This window comes from Arachis ipaensis, chromosome B9, assembly GCF_059453495.1.
Source record: "Arachis ipaensis isolate K30076 ecotype BB chromosome B9, ASM5945349v1, whole genome shotgun sequence".
Lineage (NCBI taxonomy): Eukaryota > Viridiplantae > Streptophyta > Magnoliopsida > Fabales > Fabaceae > Arachis > Arachis ipaensis.
Genome location: NC_142444.1, coordinates 87,095,160 through 87,104,812, shown reverse-complemented (window position 1 = coordinate 87,104,812; position 9,653 = coordinate 87,095,160).

Genomic DNA, 9,653 nt, shown 5'->3' with positions numbered 1-9,653 from the left:
GGTAATTATGAGATTCTGCATTTAAAGTTGTCTTTCTAAAGCTTTTACAGAAAACTGCCTTTTTCACATTATTTTATTATTTTTATTAAAATATTATTTTTAATTAAATATTATTATTTAATATTTTATTATTATTTATTATTTTATCATTAATTTTCGAAAATTACCTTACCTTTTACTTTTAACCTTTAAAATTTACTTTTTACCATCCGTAACTTTTAATATTTCTACTTTAACCACCCTAACTTTTGAAAATTACCAAATAACCCATTAAACACCAAAATATTTACTTCCTTTCCCTTTCTAAGATCTAAAAGGTGTTCTTCAATGTTCTTCACCACACTCAAAATGTTCTTCGTATTCTTCGAATATTCTTCAAATTCTTTCTCTGTTTTTACCCGTTTTTCAGTCTTTTCAGCAACCGATTTTTATCATAATTCAAATTGAATTAGCAGCCACTAAAACCCCGTATTTTCTAAATGATTTTAACACAAATTGAACCCCAATTTAAGGATTAGGGTTCGTTTTTCCAACTGCACTCAAGGACATGTTTCATAGCTTGAATATCATCAAATTTCATCAAATTTTCACCAAAATTTCAACAAGAATCACTCATATAAATCATCAATTTCAAGCACAGCCAAACCATATCATAATCACATAACTCAAAAACAATTAATCAAGATTAAATTCGTCAAACCCTACCTTGATTTGCTGCTCCAAATCCGGTTAATCTTTGAAGTGTTCTTAAATCACTTTTTCCTCCTAAAACACATCAAGAACAACTTTAAAACTCTAAACCATCAACAAAACGAACTTCAGAAGCATCTTAGGAAGGTTATCCTCACCTTAAATGTGCAAGAAATCAAAGATCTTTGGCCCACAAGTCCAGCTAAGCAAGAGATCTAAGGAAGAACATCAAGAAAACATTTGTTTAAGCATGTTTCCTTGAAAACCGAATTGAAGCGGGAGGGAGACATCCATCGCACCTTACTTCCAGCCTTGATATTTTATATGGTTATGTAGAGGAAGAAGAGAGGATCATTTTGGTGAAATCGGAGTTTTGATTTGAGTTTTAGTTCAGAAGAAATCAAGCTTTGAAGATTAAGTGTTCATGAAAGTTTCTCTCTTTTATCTCTTGTTATTTTTGGCCAAAGGGAGTAAATGACCAGCCTTGGAGTGTCTTGGGGGTGTAGGGTGAGTTGTGATTGGTTGGCATGGAGGTGGATTAGAATAATATTAAAATATCTCAGGTGTATAAGTATTAAAACTAGATGTATCGGAACACTTGTAAAAACATCTCTAAAAATTATTTTCTGAGCTACTAGCATAAATGACACTAGTAACATATTTATTGTGAGAATAAAACATGTATAATGAAGCCTTAGCATTGCTAAAGTCAACAAAGAGTGCTGGTGCTAAGCTGCACTAGTAAACTGTGAACCTGGTTAAACCGATTTCCTGTTTTTAACTAAAATAGACCAGGAACCTTATAATATTATTCAATAATCTTCTAATACTAATATAATACTAATATTATAATACTATCTGTCTTCTATCATGAATTAAGTCCGGTTCGTCAAACTGAGACTACTTACGAAAATCAGAATTAAAACTCCTAACCGGAACGGTTCAAAAACTAGGTTCTTCGCAATTGCGTTGTCGGGCTTATCTCCACTAAGGTCCTAAATTAAAGATAATATAATGACAATGAGGATTGAGATGCTTGATGATATAGTAGAGGTTCTCCCCTTAATGATCTTCCGCAGAAATCCGTACTTTCAGAAAAGATCTCACGTACTCGAAAAACAGGGTTGTTACAAAAAACTCAAAACCAGGTAACAAAATATAACCTCAACATGAATCCAATAATGAAAATTAACAAAATAATTATGCTAAAATAGCATCAAGTTAATGATAAGCAGCAATGAAAAACAAACAAAATCAATAATCCAACACTTATCATGAAAACAAAAATTAAACAAAAATTAAACAAAATATAACCTCAACACTTATCTTTGATTGTTCCATCCTTGATGCATGTTGTTATTATAATTCCCATCTCCTATAACATAGTTAGAACCAAACTCATAGCCAAATGGGTGAGAATTCATAGTGAAAAGAGGAAATAAAGATAAAAATGAATAAGAAATAAAGAAAACAAAATCCTAACTACTAGAAAAACCAAGAAATAACCACAAAGAAAGATATTCACATATTCACATAGCCAATAATATAAAACCATTGCAATTCTCCAGCAACGGCGCCAAAAACTTGAAAAAGCAGAACCCGTCGGCTTAGAATTTCTTCTCGGTAAAAGAGAAATAACCTCGTTGCAAGTATAGTTCCAAACCGACAAGTAATGCTCAATCAAAGTTTAATTTGTTTGTCACGAGTGCAAACCAATAAAAATACCGAGAGTATTAGATCTCGGGTCATTTCCCAAAGGAATTGCAGTGAGGTATGCACATTATTGGTTATGGTCTACAAGGAGTGGTTTGCATATAAGGGGGCAAAAAAAAATAAAGCAAGCAACTAAATAAAGCAAGTAATAAAAAGAGGCATTCATGGCAAGGATTGAGAATATAGGCTTTCTATCCTAGTCATCAATTATCATACAATGATTAACAAGAGCTAATCCTATTTAGTCATCTCCAACATAGGAATAAGGTATAATGTTATCTTCACTTGAGAGAAAGTCAAATAAGACTATTTAATCTCAATCCAAAAGTCCTAATCAATTCACTAATTGAATTAGCAAGAGATTAGAGTCAATGGAAACAATATTAACTAACAACTCTAGATCACCAATATAAGTTGGGTATTAATGACTCAAGATTGCCCAATGTCTCTTTCTAAGCCAAGAATGCTCAAAATCTACTCTAACATCTAACCAAGCATTTTGTCAAACACTTGGAAGGAATAAAAGGAAAGCATCATAAAAGTACAAGAATAATAAATCTACAACTACCAAATGCAAGGAAACAATAATAACAACTCAATTAAACATTAAAGGAACATAAAACATAAATTGCATTAAAATAAAATCAAAGTAACAAGAGTGCTGATGAGGGAAAAATGATTCCACACAAAATCACCGGCAAGTGTACCGGGTTGCATCAAGTAGTAATTACTCATAAGAGTGAGGTCGATACCACAGGGATCGATGGATTGAGCAAATTTAGTATGGTGATGAATTTAGTTAAGCGAATATTTGATGATTTGAGTGAAATTTGATTAACAGAAGTAAAATTGCAAGGAAACTAAAGTGCAGAATTGAAATTGGCCGAATCTTAAATTGCAGAAGAAATAAATTGTAGAAACTTAAGGTGCAAGAAATTAAAAGAGCTAAAACTTAAATTGCAAGAAAAGTAAATAACTAAAACTTAAAGTGCAAGTAATTTAAGTTGCTGAATCTAAATTGCAAAGAAACTTAAATTGCATGAAGATTAAAGGGATTTGGGTACTGGGATTCAAAATAGAACTGGAAAATATAAAGTGCAGTGAATTAAAGAACTCTCAGATGGAGAAAACTCAAATCAGGTCTAAGTACCAAAATAGAGATGTAAAATTGCAGAAGAATCAAAATAGAGTGAAAACTTAAATCAACTTTGAAATCCTAAAAGAGAAATTGATAATTGCAATAGAATAACACAACAGAAAGAAATCTAGATCTCAATTGATTTCTTAACAAAACAGAAAAGAAATTTCAGAAGAAAGTAAAATAAGAAGTGAACTATGATCAGATCTTCAATTCTAAGAACACAACTCTAAGAATTATGAAAGGAAAAGTAAAAGATGACTCTCAGATGAAGAAATTCAGCAGAATTCTTCAATCCAATTTCAAGACCCAAAACAAAAGAGTAAAAGTTGCAAAAGAGAGAAAGCAAAACGGAAAGGAAAATTCAGAAAGGAAAATTCAGATCTGATCCCAATTCTAAAAATGCTAAAAATGAAAACTAAAAGAGAGCTTTCTAATGAAATCAAATTCCTAGCTATTTATACACTTTCCAATTATGGCTCCAGTACTTGGAGTGGGCTTTTTGGCCTTGCATGAAGTGGATCAAAATGTCACTTGGTTGCAGCTCCCAGTGGAACGTTGCGTTCTGAAAGTGAGCACAGCGTTCATTCATCCACGCATACGCGTCTCTGATGCGTGCGCGTCCTTTTGCGCGTTTCGCCCATCGACGCGTACGCGTCATGTACGCGTACGCGTCCTATCAGTCTTCAGCTCCAAATACGCTTGTGCGCCATGATCACGCGTATGCGCCTTCAGTAGCGTTAACTTAGTGAGCGCTACGTTGGGTTAGTGAGCGCTGCCCATTGGTGCATGAAATTGTGATCGTTCATTCCTTGGTAACGGCGCCAAAAACTTGGTACGCACGATCATAATCTTAGTTCTTTGTCACAACTTCGCACAACTAACCAGCAAGTGCACTGGGTCGTCCAAGTAATAAACCTTACGTGAGTAAGGGTTGATCCCACGGAGATTGTCGGCTTGAAGCAAGCTATGGTCACCTTGTAAATCTCAGTCAGGCGGATTCAAATGGTTATAGAGTTTTAATAATTAAAATATAAATAAAACGTAAAATAAAGATAGAGATACTTATGTAATTCATTGGTGAGAATTTCAGATAAACGTATAGAGATGCTTAGTTCCTTCTGAATCTCCGCTTTCCTACTACTTTCATCCAATCATTCATACTCCTTTCCATGGCAAGCTGTATGTTGGGCATCACCATTGTCAATGGCTACATCCCGTCCTCTCAGTGAAAATGGTCCAAATGCGCTATCACCGCACGGCTAATCATCTGTCGGTTCTCGATCATACTGGAATAGGATTCAGTAATCCTTTTGCGTCTGTCACTACGCCCAGCACTCGCGAGTTTGAAGCTCATCACAGCCATCCCTTCCCAGATCCTACTCGGAATACCACAGACAAGGTTTAGACTTTCCGGATCTCAAGAATGGCCGCCAATAATTCTAGCCAATACCACGAAGACTCTGATCGTAGATCAGGAGAATAAGAGATATGCATTCAAGCTTGTTTGCATGTGAAACAAAAGTGTTTGTCAGGTACGCGTTCATAAGTGAGAATGATGATGAGCGTCACATAATGATCACATTCATCATGTTCTTAAGTGCGAATGAATATCTTAGAGAAGAAATAGGCTTGAGTTGAATAGAAAAACAATAGTACTTTGCATTAATTCATGAGGAACAGCAGAGCTCCACACCTTAATATATGGTGTGTAGACACTCTACCGTTGAAAATACATAAGTGAAAATAGGGTAGACATGGCCGAGTGGCCAGCCTCCCATAGAGGTCTTAGAACGTAAAAGTTACATAATGTGTTCTAGAGATGTGAAATAAATCACTAAAAGTAGTTTTTATACTAAACTAGTAACTAGGGTTTACAGAAATGAGTAAATGATATAGAAATCCATTTCCAGGCCCACTTGGTGTGTGCTTGGGCTGAGCATTGAAACTTTCACGTGTAGAGGTCTTCCTTGGAGTTGAACGCCAGTTTGTAACTTGTTTCTGGTGTTTAACTTTGCTTTGCAACTTGTTTCTGGCTTTTAACACCAGAATAGGGTAGAAAGCTGGCGTTAAACACCAGTTTGAGTCATCTAAACTTGGGCAAAGTATGGACTATTATATATTGCTGGAAAGCCCTGGATGTCTACTTTCCAACGCAGTTAAGAGCGCGCCATTTGGACTTCTGTAGCTTCAGAAATCCACTTTGAGTGCAGGGAGGTCAGAATCCAACAGCATCTGCAGTCCTTCTTCAGCCTCTAAATCAGATTTTTGCTCAAGTCCCTCAATTTCAGCAAGAAAATACTTGAAATCACAGAAAAACACAAAAACTCATAGTAAAGTCCAGAAATGTGAATTTTATTTAAAAACTAATAAAAATATACTAAAAAGTAACTAAATCATACTAAAAATATATAAAAACAATGCCAAAAAGTGTATAAATTACCCGCTCATCACAACACCAAACTTAAATTGTTGCTTGTCCCCAAGCAATTGAAAATCAAATAGGATAAAAAGAAGAGAACATACTATAAATTCCAAAAACATCAATGAAACTTAGCTCCAATTAAATGAGCAGGACTAGTAGCTTTTTGCCTCTGAACAGTTTTGGCATCTCACTTAATCCATTGAAGTTCAAAATGATTGGCATCTATAGGAACTTAGAATTTAGATAGTGTTATTGATTCTCCTAGTTCAGTATGTTGATTCTTGAACACAGCTACTTTATGAGTCATGGCCGTGGCCCTAAGCACTTTGTTTTCCAGTATTACCACCGGATACATAAATGCCACAGACACATAATTAGGTGAACCTTTTCAGATTGTGACTCAGCTTTGCTAGAGTCCCCAATTAGAGGTGTCCAGGGTTCTTAAGCACACTCTTCTTTTTGCTTTGGACCTCGACTTTAACTGCTCAGTCTCAAGTTTTCACTTGACACCTTCACGCCATAAGCACATGGTTAGGGACAGCTTGGTTTAGCCGCTTAGGCCAGGATTTTATTCCCTTGGGCCCTCCTATCCACTGATGCTCAAAGCCTTGGATCCTTTTTGTTACCCTTGCCTTTTGGTTTTAAGGGCTATTGGCTTTTTCTGCTTGCTTTTTCTTTTTCTTTGTTTTATTTTATTTTATTTTTTTCGCCAATTTTCTTTTCTCTTTTTTTTCGCAAGCTTTTGTATTCACTGCTTTTTCTTGCTTCAAGAATCAATTTTATGATTTTTCAGATCATCAAATAACATTTTTCCTTTTTCATTATTCTTCAAGAGCCAACAATTTTAACATTCATAAACAACAAATTCAAAAGATATATGCATTGTTCAAGCATTCATTCAAAAAATAAAAAGTATTGTCACCACATCAAAATAATTAAACTAATATCAAGGATGAATTCGAAATCATGTACTTCTTGTTCTTTTGTGATTAAAAGCATTTTTCATTTAAGAGAGGTGATGGATTCATAGGACATTCATAGCTTTAAGACATTGACACTTAAACACTAATGATCATGTAATAAAGACACAAACATAAATAAAACATAAGGCTCAAAAACCGAAAAACGGGAAAATAAGAACAAGGAGATTAAAGAACGGGTCCACCTTAGTGAAGGTGGCGTCTTCTTCCTCTTGAAGAACCAATGGTGTTCTTGAGCTCCTCTATATCTCTTCCTTGTCTTTGTTGCTCCTCCCTCATAGCTCTTTGATCTTCTCTAATCTCATGGAAAATGATGGAGTGCTCTTGGTGTTCTATCCTTAGTTGTCCCATGTTGGAACTTAATTCTCCTAGGGAGGTGTTGATTTGCTCCCAATAGTTTTGTGGAGGGAAGTGCATCCCTTGAGGTATCTCAGGGATTTCATGGTGAGGAATTTCCTCATGCTCTTGTTGAGGTCCATGATCTCTTGTTTGCTCCATCCTTTTCTTAGTGATGGGCTTGTCCTCATCAATGAGGATATCTCCCTCTATGTCAATTCCAGCCGAATTGCAGAGGTGGCAAATGATGTTAGGAAAGGCTAACCTTGCCAAAGTGGAGGACTTGTCAGCCACCTTGTAGAGTTCTTGAGGTATAATATCATGAACATCCACTTCCTCCCCAATCATGATACTATGGATCATGATGGCCCGGTCTACAGTAACTTTAGACCGGTTGCTAGTAGGAATAAGTGAGCGTTGAATAAACTCCAACCATCATCTAGCTACAGGCTTAAGGTCCGGTCTTCTCAATTGAACCGGCTTGCCTCTTGAGTCAACTTTCTATTGAGCTCCTTCCACACATATGTCCATGAGGACTTGGTCCAACCTTTGATCAAAGTTGACCCTTCTAGTGTAGGGGCGTGCATTTTCTTGCATCATTGGCAAGTTGAACGCCAACCTTACATTTTCCGGACTGAAATCTAAGTATTTTCCCCGAACCATTGTAAGCCAATTCTTTGGATTCAGGTTCCTACTTTGATCATGGTTCCTAGTGATCCATACGTTTGCATAGAACTCTTGAACCATTAAGATCCCAACTTGTTAAAAGGGACCTCAGGGATCACCTTTTTCTTGGCCACAACTTCATAGAAGTGGTCTTGATGGACCTTTGAGATGAATCTCTCCATCTCCCATGACTTAGAGGTGGAAGCTATTGCCTTCCCTTTCCTCTTTCTTGTGGTTTCTCTGGCCTTAGGTGCCATTGATGGTTATAGAAAAACAAAAAAGCAATGCTTTTACCACACCAAACTTAAAAGGTTTGCTCGTCCTCGAGCAAAAGAAGGAAGAAAGTAGTATAAGAAGAAGAAAATGAAGGAGATGGAGGGAGAGAGTGTATTCGGCCAAAGGGGAGAAGTGGTGGTTGTAATTTGTGAAAATGGAGTAGTGTTGAGAGGTTTATATAGGGGTGGGGTGGAGGGTAGGTTTCGGCCATTAGGGTTGGGTTTGGGAGGGAAAAGAATTTGAATTTTGGAGGTAGGTGGGGTTTATGGGGAAGAGTGGATGGATGTGAGTGGTTAAGGGTATTTGGGGAAGAGATATGGAGGTGATTGGTGAAGGGTATTTGGGGAAAAGTGTTATGAAAAGGTATGAAGAGGAGAGAAGAAGAGGTGGGGTAGGTGGGGATCCTGTGGGGTCCACAGATCCAGAGGGATTAAGGACTTAGCATCCCTGCTCCAATTAGGCGTGTAAAATGCCCTTAGAATGCATGTCTGGCGTTAAACGCCAGCTTGCTGCTTGTTTCTGGCGTTTAACGCCAGTTCCATGCTCTGTTCTGGCGTTAAACGCCAGTCTGGTGCTTGTTTCTGGCGTTTAACGCCAGCTTGATGCTTATTTCTGGCGTTAAACGCCAGTTTGATGCTTCTTACTGGCGTTTAAACGCCAGTAAGCTCTTCCTCCAGGGTGAGCTGTTTTTAATGCTATTTTTCATTCTATTTTTGATTTTTTAGTAGTTTTTGTAACTCCACATGATCATCAACCTAAAAAAAACATAAAATAACAATAGAAAATAAATAGATATAATTAAATAACATTGGGTTGCCTCCCAACAAGCGCTTCTTTAATGTCAATAGCTTGACAGTGAGCTCTCATGGAGCCTCACAGATGATCAGAGCATTGTTGTGGCCTCTCAACACCAAACTTAGAGTTTGACTGTGGGGGCTTTGGTTGACTCTGTAGTGAGAGAAGCTTTTCATGCTTCCTCTCCATGGTTACAGAAGGAGAACCTTGAGTTTTAAACACAAGGTTGTCCTCATTTAGTTGAAGGACCAACTCTCCTCTGTCCACATCAATCACAGCTTTTGCTGTGGCTAGGAAGGGTCTTCCAAAGATGATGGATTCATCCTCATCCTTCCCAGTGTCTAGGATTATGAAATTAGCAGATATGTAAAGGCCTTCAATTGATGCACAGAAACTTGTCTCTCAACAAATTTTCCTCGGCAAGTATACCGAATTGTCATCAAGTAAAAACTCACAATAGAGTGAGGTCGAATCCCACAGGGATTGATTGGTCAAGCAACTTTAATAAGAGGAATGTTCTAGTTGAGCTACGCAGAAATTGAGTTGATGTTTGCAGAAACATAAATGGCGGGAAAGTAAATAACAGAAAGTGTAAATGCTGGAAATAAAGAGCAAAATGTAAATGGCGGAAAGT